General features: G+C 43.7%; 1 long non-coding RNA gene across 1 annotated transcript in view; it reads left to right on the forward strand.

The window, feature by feature from the left end:
• The window catches only part of LOC134354644 (uncharacterized), a 56,050-nt gene extending 48,986 nt beyond the window's left edge, over positions 1-7,064 (forward strand). Inside the window, exon 3 of the long non-coding RNA XR_010019868.1 lies at positions 6,968-7,064. This is a non-coding gene — a long non-coding RNA (uncharacterized LOC134354644). The remainder of the gene's footprint in view (positions 1-6,967) is intronic.
• The last annotated feature ends 15,375 nt before the right edge of the window (positions 7,065-22,439 follow it).

Consider the following 22,439-nt stretch of genomic DNA (forward strand, 5'->3'; position numbering starts at 1 on the left):
AGATGCTGGGGTCAAAGCAACACTCACAACATGCTGGAGGAACTCAGCAGGTCGGGCAGCATCCGTGGAAATGATAATTCAATGTTTCGGGCCAGAACCCTTCGTCAGTACTGAAGAGGGAAGAGGTAGAGGCCCTATAAAGAAGGTGGGGGGGAGGGTGGGAAGGAGAAGCCTGGTAGGTTCCAGGTGAAAAACCAGTAAGGGGAAAGATAAAAGGGTGGGGGGGGGAAGCAGGGAGGTGATAGGCAGGAAAGGTGAAGAAGGAATAGGGAAAAACACAATGGATAGTAGAAGGAGACGGAACCATGAGGGAGGTGATAGGCAGCTGGGGGAGGGGGCAGAGTGAAATAGGGATAGGGGAAGGGAGGGGGAGGGAATTACTAGAAGTTGGAGAATTCTATGTTCATACTAAGGGGCTGGATACTACCTAGATGGTATATGAGATGTTGCTCCTCCAACCTGAGTTTGGCCTCATCATGGCAGTAGAGGAGGCCATGTATGGACATATCCGAATGGGAATGGGAAGCAGAGTTGAAGTGGGTGGCAACCGGGAGATCCTGTCTGTTGTGGCAGACGGAGCAGAGGTGCTCGACGAAGCGGTCCCCTAATCTGCGTCGGGTTTCACCGATGTAGAGGAGGCCGCACCGGGAGCATCGGATGCAATAGATGACCCCAGACTCACAAGTGAAGCGTTGTCTCACCTGGAAGGACTGTTTGGGGCCCTGAATGGTGGCAACAGAGGAGGTTTAGGGACAGGTGTAGCACTTACGCTTACAGGGATAAGAGCCGGGTGGGAGAGCCGTGGGGAGGGACGTGTGGATCAGGTAGTTCTACTCCTCGACTACACCTCTTCCCAACCCACCACATACAAAAATGCCCTATTCCCTGTTCCTCCATCTCCGCCGCATCTGCTCCCAGGGTGAGGCTTTCTGTTCCAGGACATCTCAAATGTCCTCTTTCTTTAAGGATCATGGTTTCCCTTCTGCTGTCATCAATAATGCCCTCACCCGCATCTCCTCCATTTCCCACACTTCAGCTCTCACCCCATCCTCCCACCACCACAACAGGGACAGAGTTCCCCTTGTCCTCACCTACCACCCCACCAGCCTCCGGATTCAGCACATTATTCTCCACCACCTCCGCCACCTTCAATAGGACACCACCACTAAGCACATCTTTCCCTCTCCACTCCTCTCCACTTTCCGCAGGGATCGGTCCCTCTGCGACTCCCTGATCCACTCGTCCCTCCCCACGAATCTCCCACCCGGCACTTATCCCTGTAAGCGTAAGTGCTACACCTGTCCCTACACCTCCTGTCTTGCCACCATTCAGGGCCCCAAACAGTCCTTCCAGGTGAGGCAACACTTCGCTTGCGAGTCTGTTGGGGTCATCTATTGCATACCGTGCTCCCGCTGCGGCCTCCTCTACATCGGTGAACCCAACGCAGATTGGGGGACCACTTCATCAAGCACCTCTGCTCCATCCGCCACAACAGACAAGATCTCCCAGTTGCCACCCACTTTAACTCTGCTTCACATTCCCATTCGGATATGTCCATACATGGTCTCCTCTGCTGCTATGATGAGGCTAAACTCAGGTTGTAGGAACAACACCTCATATACCGTCTAGGTAGTCTCCAGCCCCTTGGTATGAACATAGAATTCTCCAACTTCCGGTAATTCCCTCCCCTCCTTTCCCCTATCCCTATGTCACTCTGCCCCCTCCCCCAGCTGCCTATCACCTCCCTCATGGTTCCGCCTCCTTCTTCTACCCATTGTGCCCATTCTACCCATTTTCCCCTATTCCTTCTTCACCTTTCTTGCCTATCACCTCCCTGCTTCCCCTCCCCCACACCTTTATCTTTCCCCTTACTGGTTTTTCACCTGGAACCTACCAGCCTTCTCCATCCCACCCTCTCCCCACCTTCTTTATAGGGCCTCAGTCCTGTGGAAGGGTTCCAGCCCGAAACGTTGACTGATCATTTCCACGGATGCTGCCAGACCTGTTGAGTTCCTCCAGCATATTGTGAGAACACCACTAGTCACCAGCAGCCAGCCAGCAAAGACTCCCTTTATCCCCATTCTTTTCCTCTTGCCAATCAGCCAATGTTTTATGCATGCTGGAATCTTTCCTGTAGTACCATGGTCTCGTAGCTTGTTAAGCAGCCTCATACGTGGCACCTTGTCAAAGGCCTTCTGAAAATCCAAGTGCACAACATCAACTGATTCTCCTTTGGCTATCCTACTTTTTATTTTTTCAAAGAATTCCAACAGATTTGTCAGGCAAGATTTTCCCTTGAAGAAACCATGTTGACTATGGTTATTTTATCATGTGACTCCAAGTACTCTGAGATCTCAACCTTAAAAATTGACTTCAACATCTTCCCAACCTGTGTGGTCAGGCTAACTGGCGTATAATTTCCTTTCTTCTGCTTTTCTCCCTTCTTGAAGAGTGGAATGACATTTGCAATTTTCCAGTCTTCTAGAACCATTCCAGAATCTAGTGATTCTTGAAAGATCATTACTAATGTCTCCACAATCTCTTCAGCCACCTTTTTCAGAACTTTGGTGTGTACACCATCTGGTCCAGGTGACTTACCTACCTTCAGACCTTTCAGTTCCCCAAGAACATTCTCTCTAGTTATGGTAACTTCACACACTTCATTACCCCTGACACCTGACTTCTACCATACTGCTAATGTCTTCCACAGTGAAGTGAAGACTGATGCAAAATATTTATTCAGTTCATCTGCTATTTCATTGTCCCCCATTATCAGGTTATGAAAACACATTTAGTAATGCATGCATTAAGAAATGATACATTATTTCCTCCGGTGTGATATCACTAAACACAGGATAAATCAAGAATGAAAAAACTGACAAAACCACATAATTGTAACATATCGTTACAAACAGTGCAACAATACCATAACTTGATGAAGAAGTCCATGAGCACAGTAAAGTTCCAAGTTTCTCAAATGTCCCACATCTCACGCAGACGGGAGAAGGAAGAAAAACTCTCCCTGCCATGCCCGACCACAGTCCGACTCTGAGTCATCTGAAAATTTCGAGCTCTGATCAGCTCTACGACACCGAGTACTGAGCGCCATCTCTATCTGAACGATTCGACCTCCTTCACGGTTGCCAAAAGCAGGCAAGGCCGGGGATTTTGAGGCCTACCCTCCGAAAGATTCCCAACCACACAGTAACGACAGCAGCGAACGGACGTTTCAGAAATTTCTCCAGATGTTCCTCTGTGCTTTCATGTCCATTCTCCATCAAATCAGAATTGTCCAGCATTGTTTTCCAGCGGTCCGATATCCACTCTCACCTCTCTTTTACATTTTATGTATCTGAAGAAACTTCTGGAATCCTCTTTAATATTATTGGCAAGCTCACTTTCGTATTCCATCTTTAACTTCTTAATGACTTTTTCTAATTGCCTTCTGTTGATTTTTAAAAGCTTCCAAATCTTCTAACTTTCCACTCATTTTTTTAATGTATTATATGCCCTCTCTTTGGCATTTATGTCGGTTTTGCCTTCTCTTGTTTGCCACAGTTATGTCATTCTTCCTTTAGAATACTTCTTCCTCCTGGGATGTATATATCCTGTGCCTTTTGAAATGCTTCCAGAAATTCCAGCCATTGCTGCTCTGCTGTCATCCCTGACAGTGTCCTATTCCAATCAATTCTGGCAACTTCTCTCTCATGCCTCTGTAATTCCCTTTACTCCTCTGTAATACTGATACATCAGACTTCAACTTCTCCTTCTCAAATTTCAGGGTGAATTCCATCACATTATGATCACTTTCTCCTAAGGGTTCTTTTACCTTAAGCTGATCAATTCTGGTTCATTGCATGGCAGTCCATCCAGAAAAGGAGGGACAGAGAAACCGGGGAATTATAGACCGGTTAGCCTAACGTCGGTGGTGGGGAAACTGCTGGAGTCAGTTATCAAGGATGTGATAACAGCACATTTGGAAAGCGGTGAAATGATCGGACAAAGTCAGCATGGATTTGTGAAAGGAAAATCATGTCTGATGAATCTCATAGAATTTTTTGAGGATGTAACTAGTAGAGTGGATAGGGGAGAACCAGTGGATGTGGTATATTTGGATTTTCAAAAGGCTTTTGACAAGGTCCCACACAGGAGATTAGTGTGCAAACTTAAAGCACACGGTATTGGGGGTAAGGTATTGGTGTGGGTGGAGAATTGGTTAGCAGACAGGAAGCAAAGAGTGGGAATAAACGGGACCTTTTCAGAATGGCAGGCGGTGACTAGTGGGGTACCGCAAGGCTCAGTGCTGGGACCCCAGTTGTTTACAATATATATTAATGACTTGGATGAGGGAATTAAATGCAGCATCTCCAAGTTTGCGGATGACACGAAGCTGGGTGGCAGTGTTAGCAGTGAGGAGGATGCTAAGAGGATGCAGGGTGACTTGGATAGGTTGGGTGAGTGGGCAAATTCATGGCAGGTGCAATTTAATGTGGATAAATGTGAAGTTATCCACTTTGGTGGCAAAAATAGGAAAACAGATTATTATCTGAATAGTGGCCGATTAGGAAAAGGGGAGGTGCAACGAGACCTGGGTGTCATTATACACCAGTCATTGAAAGTGGGCATGCAGGTACAGCAGGCGGTGAAAAAGGCGAATGGTATGCTGGCATTTATAGCGAGAGGCTCCGAGTACAGGAGCAGGGAGGTACTACTGCAGTTGTACAAGGCCTTGGTGAGACCACACCTGGAGTATTGTGTGCAGTTTTGGTCCCCTAATCTGAGGAAAGACATCTTTGCCATAGAGGGAGTACAAAGAAGGTTCACCAGATTGATTCCTGGGATGGCAGGACTTTCATATGAAGAAACACTGGATGAACTGGGCTTGTACTCGTTGGAATTTAGAAGATTGAGGGGGGATCTGATTGAAACGTATAAGATCCTAAAGGGATTGGACAGGCTAGATGCAGGAAGATTGTTCCCGATGTTGGGGAAGTCCAGAACGAGGGGTCACAGTTTGAGGATAGAGGGGAAGCCTTTTAGGACCGAGATTAGGAAAAACTTCTTCACACAGAGAGTGGTGAATCCGTGGAATTCTCTGCCACAGGAGACAGTTGAGGCCAGTTCATTGACTATATTTAAGAGGGAGTTAGATATGGCCCTTGTGGCTACGGGGGTCAGGGGGTATGGAGGGAAGGCTGGGGCGGGGTTCTGAGTTGGATGATCAGCCATGATCATAATAAATGGCGGTGCACGCTCGAAGGGCCGAATGGCCTACTCCTGCACCTGTTTCTATGTTTAATAGCTGATCCCCCAGTGGGATCAACCATGAGCTGCTCTAAAAAAGCTATCTTGTAGGCACTCTAGAAATTCCCCTCCTGGAATCCAACACCAACCTAATTTTTCCAATCTACCTGCATATAGAAGTCCTCCATGACTATTGTCATAGTGCCCTTTTGACATGTATTTTCTATCTCCCCTTGTAATTTCTAGGCCACATCTTACTGTTTGGGAGTCTGTATGCAACTCCCACCAGGGATTTTTACCCTTGCATTTCCTCAGCTCTATCTACAATAATTCAGCACCTTTCGGTCATATGTCTCCTCTTTCTAATGGTTTGATTTCATTTTTTACCAACAGAGCAACACCACCTCCTCTGGCTTCCTTTTCAATACAATGTGTATCTACCTAATTCAGTATATTGCACACATTTGGATACAACATCTTCAGTCCTGTATTCACTCGTTTTGATTTCGTCTGCCTTTTACATTGCAACTCATCCTGCAATTTTACCCTATCAACAGCTTCTCCTTACTACACATTGCCTCTGTTTGTAAACCAGTTACCTCATCTTCAGCACTATTATCTACAATACTTTTTGCACTAGTTGCACCATGCTCCACCTTTTGATTCCTAACTTTGTCTAAGGTCTTACCAACATCTGCCCTCACAAGCTCTCCATTAACTGTTCTGGCATTCTGGTTTCCATCCCCCTGACTCACCAAGCAGCATTAACAAACTTTCCCCACTAGGATATTAGTCCCTTCTGTACAGGTTCCACCTTCCCTGGAAGAGAGCCCAATGATCCAAAAATCCAATGCCCTCCCTCCTACACTAACTCCTTAGCTCCATATTAAACTGTATAATCTTCCTAGTTCTAGCCTCAGTAGCATGTGGTGTGGGTAGCAATCCTGAGACCACAACTGTGAAGGACCTGCACTTTAATTTAGCACCTAACTCCCTGTGCAGAACCTTGTCACTTGTCCTGCTCGTGTCATTGGTACCTACATGGAGCACGACTTCTGGCTCTTCATCCTCCCACTTAAGAATACTGAGGACTCAGTCTGAGATATCTCAGACCCTGGCATCCAGGAATCTCATTCTCACCCACAGAACCTCCTGTCGGTTCACCCCTAACAAACAAATCCCCTATTACCACAGATTGGTTGAATTAATGAATTTGATAGGGTTTAGATATAGAGTAACAGAGACCCAGAAGTGAGATACAGATTGAGGTCTATTTATGGGGTTTCAGGTTATATACAGAATAACAGCTGGGACTGAGTTACATAATGGAATCTGAACAAGATGTCTGGGGGATATATAAAAAATATCCTGGGAGTGAGTTACTAATTGCAATCAAATTGAGAGGTTTAGCTGCAAGAAAATTTCTCCAGAAGGATTTGCAGGCTGGAATGAAATCTTGTGGTAGCGTCTGAGTCATCTTTTTGCACTGGAGATAAACCTTTATCTCTACCAACCCTTTTATTGGGATGCTATCAGGCGTGCAAAGAGAATCTTATCTCTGTCAATTTAATGATACCAGTAGATTCAACCAGTTAGTAACACTTCAGCCAGGACTGAAGTACTGTGACAGAGAGATAACATTCATGATTCTTTCCATGAATTGGTATTAGCAGGGCATTGATTCCACAATGTAGAAATTGTTTAACCTTTACCAGCCTTGAAGATATCTGCAGAAGGACTTTAGCTGTATTGGAGGAAAATGAGGGGCTGCTGTATTCTCTGCATGCCTGAGTGAGGCTTGGCTCTCTCCCAGCACTCCGGAAACAGCATTTCGATTTTCCGTATGAACTGAACTGACTTGGAAAAGGCAAAAGGTGGAGGTATATGTTTCATAATAAACTCTCGGAGGTGCACCGACGTGGCGATTTTGTCAAACTCATGTTCCCCCGCTCTTTAACACCAAATACCGCCTGCTCTAGGGAATTCTCCACCATAATCTCAACCGGTTTACATACCACCAGCGGCCGACTAGAATCAAATGCTCGAGGTCTCCAAACAAGAAATAGTCCATCCCGCCACATTTCAAATCATTGTTGCGTAATTAATACAGGCTTGTTTGAAGAACACTGTTGTGCGACGAGAGGCCTGGCAAAGATGTTAAGGACCCAAGTGCTGGAGTATCCGAGACTAGAATCGAGACATGATTTCAAGACTGAGACGCGAACGTGTTTCTTGACTTGATGTTAGACAAGAATCCAAATGAGACAGAAATCCTAAATACAATCGCAGACTGAAGCAAAGTTGAGCTGATGATTGAGCACCGAAACTTCTTCTTCTTCTTCTTTTTCTATTTCCTGCTGCTTAGATGCATCTAGGCATGTTACAGCCCTCCGCAGGATGTATAATTAATTATAGAACTTCAAGGAACTCAAATTCTCGAATATAACCTTGTCTCACGTATAGACTGAATAATAAACTCTTCAATCAGATGTTGATTCTCTTGATGGCCAAACAAAGATTTAATAGAAAACCAAAATAAATTTAAGCCAGTTAGCCTCTTGAACAACATGCTTCTTTCAATTTTGTATCAATTACAGCTCAGCAAAACATGCTGGACTGTCTCTGGACTACCACAGTCACGTAATCCAGTAGGATGTTTTCCTATTATCTTTAAATAATAGTTTAACCCACAATGCCCCAACTTAAGTCTTGTTAATTTCACCATATCTCTACGACTTAAAAGGTAACAGTCTGAGACCTTTTTAACTAGTGGGTGAGTAGAAAAATAATGCCTGCCCTTTAATTCATTTTTCCAATCCTCCTGCCACTTCTTTTCTATACCTTTTTTAATCCTACTTCTCAATTCTGCTCTGCCTAGGGGAACTCTAATTTCTACTTGCCTGATCTGTAAGGAAGACTTTGCAATGCCATCCACAATTTCGTTTCCCTCCACCCCAGCGTGCCCAGGTATCCATGAAAATCTAACTGCACAACCCATCTTCCCTACTCTAAACAACACTAAGAGAATCTCAATAACTATGTCAGAATGAGCTTTTGATTTATTCCCTTTTATAGTCTCTAAGGCAACAGCAGAATCTGAACAGATGATAATTCTACGTGGTCGAGAGTCTTCTATCTACCATAAGACCCAGAGGATTGCTAATAATTCTGTTGCAAAGACAGAAACACCATCTGAAACCCGGTGACCAATTCTAACTCCAAGTTGAGACACATACATCCCAAATCCTGCCCTACTGCTCTCTGGGTCCACTGAGCCATCAGTAAAAATCTTCAGACAAGATCCCCATTTATTATTTAAATATTCATTTGTGATCAACGCTGATGAAATTGCACTACTTCCTTGAAGCTGAAAAAGGAGGAAAAGGTCTACTTCTGGTTCTGGAAAGAGCCAAAAAGGGATGGGTGGCAAGCAACTTTGGTCATCTATGTCTTCCTCAGTCAGTTTCAATTTCACAGCCCAGTTATTAACCAAATATAAAAATGGGTCTCTTTTAATTTTACTTTGACTTCCCCTGCAAAAGACACTTTGGTGGACAGCTGTGATTGACTCCATCTAGTTTTGCCCAATACTGCAGGCCCAACTGAATTCGTCTTAAATGCAGAGGCACTTCTCCCATCTCCATACATAATGCCGGGACTGATGTTGTTCTAAATCTCCACAACAGAGTCTAAGTGCTTTGGACTGCACAGTGTCTAGTTTTCCAAGCACTGCCGTAGCAGTGGAACCATAAGCAATACAACCATAATCTATAACTGATCTAATCATAGCTAGATATATTAAGTACATAGTTTCCCGCCCTGCTCCCCAGTCGCATCCAGCAATACTTCTCATAACATTTAAAACTTTCTCACACTTTCCAATTGTTTTATCTATATGAACCCTCCAAGTAAGTCTTTCATCAAACCAGACACCTAAAAACTTGAATACCTTGACTTTTTCTAGTGGAGAATCATATAGACACAATTCACAATCAGGAATCTTTCTTCTAAAGCCAAAAATCATATATTTGGACTTAGAAGCAGAAACCCTGAAACCCCATTTATTAGCCCAGTTTTCAACTGATCTTAAAGCCTTTTGTACCTGTCTTAATATATACTTGTCTTGGCGCTCACGGCCCGGTGTCGACTCGATCTCAGCCGGGTGTCTCGGCGCTCACGGCCCGGTATCTCTGACGGCAGGTTGTTCAACCTTAGGCGCCTGCAGGCAGTTAGAAAGGTGCAAGAGACTGTCATCAGAGACTTCTTGTTTGCTGATGACTGCGCACTCAACGCCAGCACAGAGCAGGAGATGCAGCGTGAGATGGACTGCTTCTCACAAGCCTGCGACAACTTCGGTCTCACTATCAGCACCAAAAAGTCCGAAGTTATGTACCAGCCTGCCCCAGGAAAGCCATACCAGGAGCCGCGCATCACGGTGAAGGGCCAGAACCTCCAGGCAGTTGACAACTTCACCTACCTGGGCAGCATACTCTCTCGCACAGTGAACATAGACGCTAAGGTCAACAACAGGATTGCCAAAGCCAGCGCCGCCTTTGGGAGACTCTGTGAGAACGTCTGGGAGCAGAGAGGACTCAGCCTTACCACCAAGCTGAAGGTCTACTGTGCAACGGTCCTTACCACCCTCCTTTACGCCAGCAAGACCTGGACTGTCTACAGCAGACATGCCAAACAGCTCAACCACTTTCACCTGAGCTGTCTCCGCAGACTCCTCCACATCAGGTGGCAGGACAAAGTCCCCGACACGGAAATCCTGGAACGAGCTGTGCTCCGCAGCGTCTACACCCTCCTGCTGAAAGCCCAAGCCAGGTGGGCTGGACATGTGGTCAGAATGCCAGACAGCCGATTGCCTAAGCAGCTGCTGTACGGAGAACTGTGTCAGGGCAAGCGCTCAGTCGGGGGGCAGAAGAAACGTTACAAAGTCTGCCTTAAAGCGTCCCTCAAAGGCCTGGGTGTCGACATCAACACGTGGGAGATGCTTGCCCTCGACCGTCCAGCTTGGCGCAGCAAGATCACCACAGGAACCCGTGCAGCTGAAGTCAGGCGCATCATTGAGGCGCAACGAAAGCGTGCTGTGCACAAGGCCCGAGCAGCATCCACTGCCATGACAGCACCCACCCACTTGTGTCCCACATGTGGGCGAGCCTTCAGGGCCCGGATTGGCCTCATCAGTGACCTCCGGACCCACAGCCACCAATCTCCCATTTGACTTTGAAGCCATGGTCATCTTCGACTACAAAGGACGAACAACAATATATACTTGATGTTTCTTTCTCTTTTCCAGATTGCACCATCATCTGCAAACAATGATTTGCCAAATCCTGTCCCAACCTGATCAAAGATATCATTTATCATGACATTAAAAAGAACTGGACTAATGACATCTCCTAGAGGGGTACCATTACCTATTTCAACTGACTTGGAGCTTGTTCCACCTATTCTTACTTGAATTATCCTTTCCTTAAGGAAATCTTTGATCCAATTAAACATTCTACCTCTAATTCCCGCATCATAGAGTTTAATTAATAAGCCATCCTTCCATAGTGAGTCATATGCTCTTTCAATATCTAGAAATACACTTACCATTACTTCTCTATTTTGAAACGCTTTTTTAATATTATGATCTAAAAGGGCAACAGATACCATTGTTGATCTTCTAGTTCTAAAACCATTTTGATGGACAGCAAAATGTCCCTTATTTTCCAAAAAATAAACAAGTCTGTTGGTGACCATTTGTTCCATAATTTTACAAAGCACTGACGTTAAAGCTATAGGCCAATACGAACGAGGACTAGACACGTCCTTACCTGGCTTTAAAACTGGAACTACCTCCGCATGCTTCCATTCTGCTGGTAATTTTCCTTCTTTCCACACTGAATTAAACAATGCTAGAATTTCTATTAGTACAGAGTCATCTAAATGCTTAAGCAATTCATAACACAGTCCATCCCTACCAGAAGCGTTTGAACCTGATTGGACAGCTTCCTGCAATTCCTGAAGGATGAAAAACAAATTTATGGAGCTATTATCATCCAAACTCCTGTCCAATTTCCAACTTTCCTTTAACATAATTTCCTTTCTCAAATCACCGAACTCTCCAGAACTGTAACGCTTGAAACAACTCTACAAACATATCAGCCTTTTCCTTATTGGTTACAGCTTCAATATCTCCTTCCAGCAAAGCTGGGATAGATTGTTTCCTATACATCCTGACATTCTGTGAATGATTGTCCATAGCTGCTTCATAGGTGTCTCAGGGCTCAGGGTTCCACAAAATCTTCTCCAACTATTCCTCTTTGCATTTTTAATTACTCTCCTTGCCACTGCTCTTTCCTTTTTATACTCCATAACATTATCTAACACTGGGTACTTTCTTAATTTCCTGTAAGCTCTATTTCTGTTTCTTACTGCTATATCACAATTTTTATTCCACCACGGAATTAGTGCTCGAGCCTTAGGAACCTTCCATAGCGGAATAGTCAACTGAGCAACTTTATGAATTATAGAACAGAGGGATTCATTCCAATTGTCTATGGAGCCCTCGCTATTAATCTCTTCTATTATATCCACAGCTTTCTCCTGGTACTCATCCCAATGGGCCAAAGAAAAATTATACCTAGCAGACCTCTCCTCAATTTCTACTATCAAATTTCTACCAAATCTTCATAATATAGGATAGTGATAACTTCCTGCTGTGTATCTGTCCATAACATCCCATTCACCAACCCTAGCTAAGTTTGAGGAAGTGATAGATAAGTCTAAGTGACTACAAGTATTCTTTACAATATTAAATCTTGTGGGTCTTCCGTCATTTAGCAGTACCATGTTGTATTTATCTAGAAACTCCTCTACTACCGCTCCATTACTACCTTTACTTCCACTACCCCAAATAGGATTATGGGCATTGAAATGTCCAACCCAGATTACTGGGGATCTTACCTTATAAATAATTTCATCCAAATCTGATAACATTACATTACCTGGATTATAAAAGTTAATCAAACTTATTTGACCACGAGAGCTCCAAACCTCCACAGCCACAATTTCAAGGTTAGATTTAAAATCAAGTCTTCTAAACTGGAGACCTGTTTTTATGAAAGTTGCACACCCTCCACCAGATTTACCTGTTCTGCCAGCTCTCAAACTATCATATCCAGGGATCACAAAATCTAAATGAGGCTTTAACCATGTCTACTGTATACAGATCAAATCAGGCTTGTCTTTAAAAGTTCCAACAAATGTTTTTAATTCTTGACCATTTGCAGATAAAGTTTTTGCATTCCATTGTAATATTAAAAACATCCAATCACTAATTATTGGCTTCTTCATCCACAGAAAGCTCCTCCGTACTCTCTGATCCTAACAACTGGGAAGTATTCAGTGATTGTTTGTCATATACTCATGTACGTTTGTAATTTTTCTGGCGAAATCTGTTTTATATCAAGGAATCTCTCTGCAGCTCCAACAACTACTTTTATCATATCCAACCTCCTGGTTGTAGTTTTAGCCCTGACCAGTACATCAACAACAAACGCCAAAAATGGCTGTTTAGTCATCAACAACATGCCTGAAGGAACCATAGTTGGAGAACTCGGAATGAACTGACTCCCCATCATTCCAATCTTTTCTTTACTTATCCTTTGCTCTCTATCAAATTTCTTTACTGCCTCAGCATATGATATTTTTTGTTGGATACAAACATCCTGAATCTGCTTTGCCTTACTAAAATACTCACATCCTCTGAACGCCGCTATATGGTCCCTCCACAGTTACTGCATTTAGGCACCGCTGCCTTACATGCTTTAATATCATGATCCTCTCCACATTTCATACATCTTCTTTTACCTCGACATGAACCAGCAACGTATCCAAATCTCTGGCAATTATAACAGCGTAAGGGAGGTCTAATTGTTACGAGAATACACATAAAATTAAGATGTTTGCTGGCCTGGGCTAGCATCAGTGGCATCAGCAGTTGGTCTGCCACCTGCCCTCAGGGGAAGGAGAGATAAGGAACAATGGAGCAGCGTCTGGAGATGTGTAATGAAGGGATGTGGGAGGAAGAACTGTCTGGAGCGGCTCCCCCCTTTGAGCCCTGAACTGTTTGAAGTGATGGACAGGCGATACCCCAGCAGGGGGATAAAAAGGGACAGGTTCGCTAAGACAGACACACACGCCACCCGAGGTAACGAGACCCTGGAAGCGGTGCGCTTCTCACGAGTGGGTGAGAAGTCCCAGACAACGACAAGGGTGGAAAGGTACGATCAGCGGGAACCCGGTGTGTGTCCGCCCTTGCCTGGGTGCCGGGTTCACTGCAGAGGATCGACCGCATCTGGAGGAGGGGTCACAGTCGGTGACCTCAGGTGACATCACCAAGGACCCGCCCAAAAAGCTGTTTGTGAGCCATCTCGCTGGTCTGTGAGCCATCCTGCTGGTCTGTGAGTGAAGCCGTTCTGAATGATGAGTTGTTCCTATTCTATCTCTCTCTTCCCCCACGTTGTCCACCGCCATGGCAACGATTACTGCGAACTGAACTACTAAACTGGACTGAACTTTGAGTCATTTTGAAATTGGTCATTTACCCCTAGACAACGATAGAGCTTGATTGATGCTGTTATCTTAATTCTGTGCACATGTGTGTTTATCATCACTGAACTGTTGCATTTATTATCCTTTCGATTACTGTGTTGCTTGTTTCTTTAATAAAACTTTCTTAGTTCTAGTACTCCAGACTCCAACTGAGTGATCCATTTCTGCTGGTTTGGCAACCCAGTTACGGGGTACGTAACATAAGGTATTCTCTAGCTTGATAAGACATGCACCCAAGATAGACTCTAGTTGGAAGAACATCACCAGCAAAAACCAGAAGAACAGAAGAATCCCAATTACCACCTTCTCTCGATTTTAATCGTTTGGCTTCAATCACTTGACCACCTTTAATATTGTCCAAAATTTCCTTTTCAGTCATGCTAGACCAAATACCATACACTACCCCCTTAAATCCCTTCCTTTCGGAGTAATACACTCCACTTTCACAACCAATTTTCCCACCATTTTATCACTGTTATATTGGTCAATATCTTTGCAACAAATTTTCAGCAATCCATTAGACAAAAACTTGGCCTGGAATCCTTTACCTACTTGGTTCTCTAATGCTGCTGCCACTTTCAAAGGATTAAGGGCTCTAAATCCTCCTTCTCCTTCCTTCTGGCCTTTAATTTTATACAGAACTATAAATTTCTCCAATTCACCCATTTTCCTCAATTTGTTGTCCCCCATTACTTCAGGTCTTTCACTTGATGCACCCCTTTTTTGGCTACCCTTACTTCTGGAGTATTCCATAGTCTCCCACCCTCCTCCTTCAATCTCAGTCCCATCCCCCCCACCTCTCCCTTTTGCAGTCATGGGCTACAAACTAACCCTTTCCAAACTACTAGGCTCCTCCACGCCAAAGTCCCCACCCACTCAATCAACGGCTCCTCTTCAAGCACTGAAACTGAATTCAGGTATACTTTAAATATCTAAATCTTGGCACCAATTAACGAAGGGGGCCAGAAACTTTAAAGAGACCACACTAGCTATCCATACTCAGGAGAATCCCGGACATTGGTGCGGTCGGGTACATACCGTTACAAGTTGTAAAGGAGTGTGTCCCCACAAAATCTTTCAGTCTTTCCCAATCAGAAGTCATAGGCAACAATTGGGCTTCGCTTCCAGATGAGCTCAATGCCTCCTATGCTTGCTTTGATCATCAAAGCATGAAAGAACTATCAGGAACTCTACAACCCCTGATGATCCTATGATTTCAGCCTCTGAGGCTGACGTGTGGATAAACTTCAGGATGGTGAACATCTAGCCCAGACAGGGTACTAAGGACCTGTGTTGATCAACTGGCTGGAATGTTCACTCAGACCTTTAACCTCTCATTTTGGCAGTCTGATGTACCCACCTGCTTCAGGCAGGCTTCAAATATACCCTAAAAACAGCGTGGTGACCTGCCTCAGTGACTGTCGTCCAGTTGCACTTACATCCACAGTGATGAAGTGGTTTGAGAGGCTGGTGATGAAACTTATCAGCTTCAAGAGCTGAGAAGTGGCTTAGATCGACTCCAATTACCCTAACAGGTTCACAGCAGAGCTATCTTATTGGCTCTTCATTCAACCCTGGAACATCTGGACAGCAAAGATAAATACATCAAGGTGCTCTTTATTGACTATAGCTCAGCATTCAATACCATCATCTCCTCAAAACTAATCAATAAGCTCCTAGACATTGGCATCAATACCTCCTTGTGCAATTGGACCCTCGATTTCCTCACTTGCACACCTCAGTCAATTCGGATTGGTAACAACATCTCCTCTACTATCTCCATCAGCACAGTTGCACGACTATGCCATGTGATTAGTCCCTTAATATATTCACTTTATACTTATGACTGTGTGGCTAAGCGCAGCTCCAATGCCATATTCAAATTTGCTGATGTCATAGGCCAAATCAAAGATGTTGACGAATCTGCAAATAGGAGGGAGACTGAAAATCTGGCTGAGTGGTGCCACAACAATATCAGCGAGACCAAGGACCTTGACATCAGGAGAATGACATCAGAGGTCCACGAGCCAGCCTATATCAGATGATTAGAGGTGGAAGGGTCAGCAACTTTAAATTCCTCTGTCTTATTATTTTGGAAAATCTGACATGAGCACAGCTCATTAGCGCAATTATGAAGAAAGCACAGCAGCGCCTCTACTTCCTTAGGAATTTGTGGAGATTTGGCATGACATCTAAAACTTTGACAAATTTCTATGGATGTGTAATGAAGAATATATAGACTAGTTTCATAACAGCCTGGTATGGAAACACCAATGCCCTTGAACAGAAATCCTACAAAAAGTAATGGATGAAGTCCAGACCTCACGGGCAAAGCCCTCCTCACCATTCAACACATGAAACACTGCTGAGAAAAGCAGCATTCGCCATCAGGGACCCCACCACCCAGGCCATCAGGAAGGCACAGGAGCTTCAGGACTCATCACTGGGTTCAGGAACAGTTATTGCCCCTCAGTGATTAGGCTCTTGAACCAAAGGGGATAACATAAGGTAAGGACATGTTCGGCACAGCTTTGTGGCTGAAGGGCCTGTAGGTTTTCTATGTTTCTAATATTAGTCAACTTCACTTGCCCCATCATTGAAATGTTCCCACAACCAATGGTCTCATTTTCAAGGATTCTTCATCTCAAGTTCATGATTTTATTGCTTATTTATTGATTGATTGTTATTTCTTTCTTTTTGTATTTGTTCAGTTTGTTGTCTTTGGCGCACTTGGGACTTCAGCTCCACCTCATCAATGGAACACTGCAGACTATCTCTTGCAATTCCATGGATTGTCTTCTATTGTTTCTTTGCATTTATTGCACTGAGATCTTGCTTTTGAACAGTCCTTTTTAACTCTATGCTACATGTTGGGTGGCGGGGTGGAGATACATCTCTACCAAAGGAGGTGTAAGGCACTTCTTCCCTTCGCTAGCCTGCAGGACACCCTTGAGCACTTAATTAGCACACCCACCCCCCACCACCAATCAGGCTCATGTGAAGCCATGGGAGCAGGTAGTGGATGGTAGTTCGCCGATGACACGACCGTGGTGGGTCTCATCAGCAAGAACAATGAGTCAGCATACAGAGAGGAGGTGCAGTGGCTAATGGACTGGTGCAGAGCCAACAATCTGTCTCTGAATGTGAACAAAGCAAAAGAGATGGTTGTTGACTTCAGGAGGACATGGAGAGACCACTCTCTGCTGAACATCGACGACTCCTCCGTAGCGATCATTAATTTCTTGGTGTTCACCTGGCTGAGAATCTCACCTGGTCCCTCAACACCAGCTCCATATCAAAGAAAGCCCAGCAGTGTCTCTACTTTCTGCGAAGGCTGAGAAAAGTCCATCTCCCACCCCCCATCCTCACCACATTCTACAGAGGTTGTATTGAGAGCATCCTGAGCAGCTGCATCACTGCCTGGTTTGGAAATTGCACCATCTTGGATCGCAAGACCCTGCATGGATAGTGAGGTCAGCTGAGAAGATCATCAGGGTCTCTCTTCCTGCCATTACAGATATTTACACCACACACTGCATCCATAAAGTAAACAGCATTGTGAAGGACCCCACGCATCCCTCATTCAAACTCTTCTCCCTCCTGCCATCTGGCAAAAGGCACCGAAGCATTCGGGCTCTCACGACCAAACTAAGTAACAGTTTCTTCCCTTAAGCCATTAGACTCCTCAATACCCAGAGCCTGGACTGACACCAACCTACTGCCCTCTACTGTGCCTATTTATTTTTTGTAATGCCTGCAATGTTTTGTGCACTTTATGCAGTCCTCGGTAGGTCTGTAGTGTACTTTTTGCATTATTTTTACATAATTCAGTGTAGTTTTTGTATTGTTTCACATAGCACCATGATCCTGAAAAACTTTGTTGGTACATATCACAATTTCTGGTTCTGCAACCAATGACTCCAGGCAGACAATTTCTGAAGAGTATTGATAATGGCTGGGGTCACCCATCTTGTAAGGACAGTGCCCAGAAGAAGGCAATGGCAAACTTCCGTAGAAAAATTTGCCAAAAACAATCATGGTCATGAGACCATGATTGCCTGTGTTTTACAACATGCCACATAATGATGGTGATGATTTTATGTATAGTTTGAATTATATGTGTTATCTAAACCTTCATACTTATGGCATTGCTGAAGCAAGATTTTCATTGTATCTGTAGCTCACCTTTCTTGTGCACATGACAATAAATGCAATTTAAAGACCTAAAATCTCAATGTTAAAGAGCCTATGTTCAAGTCAACCAAGGGTTAATTGCCAGAAGGCTTACAAATTCCCCATTCAGAGTTAGAAGAAAATCAGTAATGAAAGACTGACTTCTTTCTTTTGACAATAGAACATAGAATAGTACAGCACAGTACAGGCCCTTTGGCCCACAATGTTGTGCTGACCCTTAAACCCTGCCTCCCATATAACACCCCACCGTAAATTCCTCCATATACCTGTCTAGTCTCTTAAATTTCACTAGCGTATCTGCCTCCACCACTCTCAGGCAGTATATTCTATGCACCAACCACTCTGAGTAAAAAACTTTCCTCTAATATCCCCCTTAAACTTCCCACCTTAAAGCCATGTCCTCGTGTATTGAGCAGCGGTGCCCTGGGGAAGAGACGCTGGCTATCCACTCTATCTTGTATACCTCTATCATGTCTCCTCTCATCCTCCTCCTCCCCGAAGAGTAAAGCCCTAGCTCCCTTAATATCTGATCATAATACCTACTCTCTAAACCAGGCAGCATCCTGGTAAATCACCTCTGTACCCTTTCCAATGCTTCCACATCCTTCCTATAGTGAGGCGGCCAGAACTGGACACAGTACTCCAAGTGTGGCCTAACCAGAGTTTTACAGAGCTGCATCATTACCTCGTGACTCTTAAACTCTATCCCTCGACTTATGAAAGCTAACACCCCATAAGCTTTCTTTACTACCCTATCTACCTGTGAGGCAACTTTCAGGGATCTGTGGACATGTACCCCAGATCCCTCTGCTCAGGCTATCTGGGATCCATTTCTTGCCTACCTGGATGAGGCCAGGGACGGATGAGCAATTTCCTCCCAGCTGATTTCTCACGGTCCTCATTTGAGATTTAATGTTTAGTATTTTTGAGAACTTTGTACAATCGGCATCCCTCTAATGTTATGTCTCTTTTTGCTTATTTCTTTTTTATACATGTCTGAGCTGGTATGTTTTTGTTGATCTCATTTTTTTTTGTTGAAAATTTTGAAAATAAAGTATTTAAAAAAAAGGTATTTGCTTTACTGCCTGATTTAAATGAATATATGATGATAATGGGTGGGGATGTTAACTGTTGTTTAAATCCTTTGATTGACAAGAACTCAACCAATCAGTGACTTCCAAATTGCTCCACGTCACTTATTAACTCTTTTTGGACTGATTTTGGATTGATGAATTATGGAAGTCTCTACACCTGATAACAGAGAATATTCTTTCTTTTCACATGTCTATAAAAAATATTTGAGGATCGATTATATTATAATCAATCCTCGCTTCTTGCGTAGTGTTAAAAATTGTGAATATGATGCTATTGCTATATCTGATCATGCGCCTCTGAGTTTGTCTTTTGAATTTGATGATGTCATTCTTAACTGTCCACCATGGCGCATGTCTCAGACATTATTGCAAAACTCTGACTTTGTCAGCTTCATTGAAACTCAGATAAAATAATTTTTTTCTTTTTAATTATATAGGGGGTACGTCTAAATTAATCATATGGGATACATTTAAAGCATTTTTACGTGGTCAGATCATTTCTTATTCAGCTAAGCTTAAAAAACAGACTAAAGTAGAATTAGATAAGATTTCAAAACAAATTAAAGACTTAGATAATATTTATCCAATTTCCCTTAATATTGATTTACTCAAACAAAGGGTGGAACTTCAATCACAATATAATCTATTATTAACTCATCCTATTGAAGGCTATTTGCTTAAGTTAAAGAGCAAATTTTTTATGTTTGGAGATAAAAATAATAACATCTCAATTAAAAACAGCTAGAGCCAAAAGGCAAATTTTGAAAATCCTTAGGAAAGATGGTACCCTGGCTCGGGAATATGAAGAAATTAATAACATTTTTCAAGATTTTTATACTGAACTTTATAAATCTCAATGTCCAGTAGAATCTTCTAAAATGAATGCTTTCTTACAAATGGCAAATGAAGTACAATGTTGGAAAGTGTATGGTTATGCACTTTGGCAGAAATAATAAACGGGCAGGCTATTATTTAAATGGAGAAAGAATTCAAAGTTCGGAGATGCAACGGGACTTGGGAGTCCTCGTACAGGAATCCCTTAAGGTTAACCTCCAGGTTGAGTCGGTAGTGAAGAAGGCGATGCAATGTCGGCATTCATTTCTCGAGGAATAGAGTATAGGAGCAGGGGTGTGATGTTGAGGCTCTATAAGGCGCTGGTGAGACCTCACTTGGAGTACTGTGGGCAGTTTTGGCCTCCTTATTTAAGAAAGGATGTGCTGACATTGGAGAGGGTACAGAGAAGATTCACTAGCATGATTCCAGGAATGAGAGGGTTAACATATGAGGAACGTTTGTCCGCTCTTGGACTGTATTCCTTGTAGTTTAGAAGAATGAGGGGAGACCTCATAGAAACATTTTGAATGTTGAAAGGCATGGACAGACTGGATGTGGCAAAGTTGTTTCCCATGATAGGGGAGTCTAGTACAAGAGGGCATGACTTAAGGATTGAAGGGCGCCCACTCAGAACAGAAATGCGAAGAAATTTTTTTAGTCAGAGGGTGGTGAATCTATGGAATTTGTTGCCACAGACGGCAGTGGAGGCCAAGTCATTGGGCATATTTAAGGCAGAGATTGATAGGTATCTGAGTAGCTGGGGCATCAAAGGTTATGGTGAGAAGTTGGGGGAGTGGGACTAAATGGGAGAAAACATAGAAAACATAGAAAATAGGTGCAGGAGTAGGCCATTCGGCCCTTTGAGCCTGCACCACCATTTATTATGATCATGGCTGATCATCCAACTCAGAACCCTGCACCAGCCTTCCCTCCATACCCCCTGATCCCCGTAGCCACAAGGGCCATATCTAACTCTCTCTTAAATATAGCCAATGAACTGACCTCAACTGTTTCCTGTGGCAGAGAATTCCACAGATTCACCACTCTCTGTGTGAAGAAGTTTTTCCTAATCTCAGTCCTAAAAGGCTTCCCCTTTATCCTCAAACTGTGACCCCTCGTTCTGGACTTCCCCAACATTGGGAACAATCTTCCTGTATCTAGCCTGTCCAATCCCTTTAGGATTTTATACGTTTCAATCAGATCCCCCCTCAATCTTCTAAATTCCAACGAGTACAAGCCTAGTTCATCCAGTCTTTCTTCATATGAAAGTCCTGCCATCCCAGGAAACAATCTGGTGAACCTTCTTTGTACTCCCTCAATGGCAAGGATGTCTTTCCTCAGATTAGGGGACCAAAACTGCACACAATACTCCAGGTGTGGTCTCACCAAGGCCTTGTACAACTGCAGTAGTACCTCCCTGCTCCTGTACTCGAATCCTCTTGCTATAAATGCCAGCATACCCTTCGCCTTTTTCACCGCCAGCTGTACCTGCATGCCCATTTTCAATGACTGGTGTATAATGACACCCAGGTCTCGTTGCACCTCCCCCTTTCCTAATTGGCCACCATTCAGATAATAAACTATTTTCCTATTCTTGCCACCAAAGTGGATAACTTCACATTTATCCACATTAAATTGCATCTGGCATGAATTTGCCCACTCACCCAACCTATCCAAGTCACCCTGCATCCTCTTAGCATCCTCCTCACAGCTAATACTGCTGCCCAGCTTCGTGTCATCCGCAAACTTGGAGAAGCTGCATTTAATTCCCTCATCCAGGTCATTAATATATATTGTAAACAACTGGGGTCCCAGCACTGAGCCTTGCGGTACCCCACTAGTCACTGCCTGCCATTCTGAAAAGGTCCCGTTTATTCCCACTCTTTGCTTCCTGTCTGCTAACCAATTCTCTATCCACATCGATACCTTATCCCCAATACCGTGTGCTTTACGTTTGCACACTAATCTCCTGTGTGGGACCTTGTCAAAAGCCTTTTGAAAATCCAAATATACCACATCCACTGGTTCTCCCCTATCAACTCGACTAGTTACATCCTCAAAAAATTCTATGAGATTCATCAGACATGATTTTCCTTTCACAAATCCATGCTGACTTTGTCCGATGATTCACCGCTTTCCAAATGTGCTGTTATCACATCTTTGATAACTGACTCCAGCAGCTTCCCCACCACCAACGTTAGGCTAACCGGTCTATAATTCCCCGGTTTCTCTCTCCCTTCTTTTTTAAAAAGTGGGGTTACATTAGCCACCCTCCAATCCTCAGGAACTAGTCCAGAATCTAACGAGTTTTGAAAAATTATCACTAATGCATCCATTATTTCTTGGGCTACTTCCTTAAGCACTCTGGGATGCAGACCATCTGGCCCTGGGATTTATCTGCCTTTAATCCGTTCAATTTACCTAACACCACTTCCCTACCAACATGTATTTCACTCAGTTCCTCCA

This window comes from Mobula hypostoma, chromosome 12 (genome assembly GCF_963921235.1).
Source record: "Mobula hypostoma chromosome 12, sMobHyp1.1, whole genome shotgun sequence".
In the NCBI taxonomy this organism is placed as follows: domain Eukaryota; kingdom Metazoa; phylum Chordata; class Chondrichthyes; order Myliobatiformes; family Myliobatidae; genus Mobula; species Mobula hypostoma.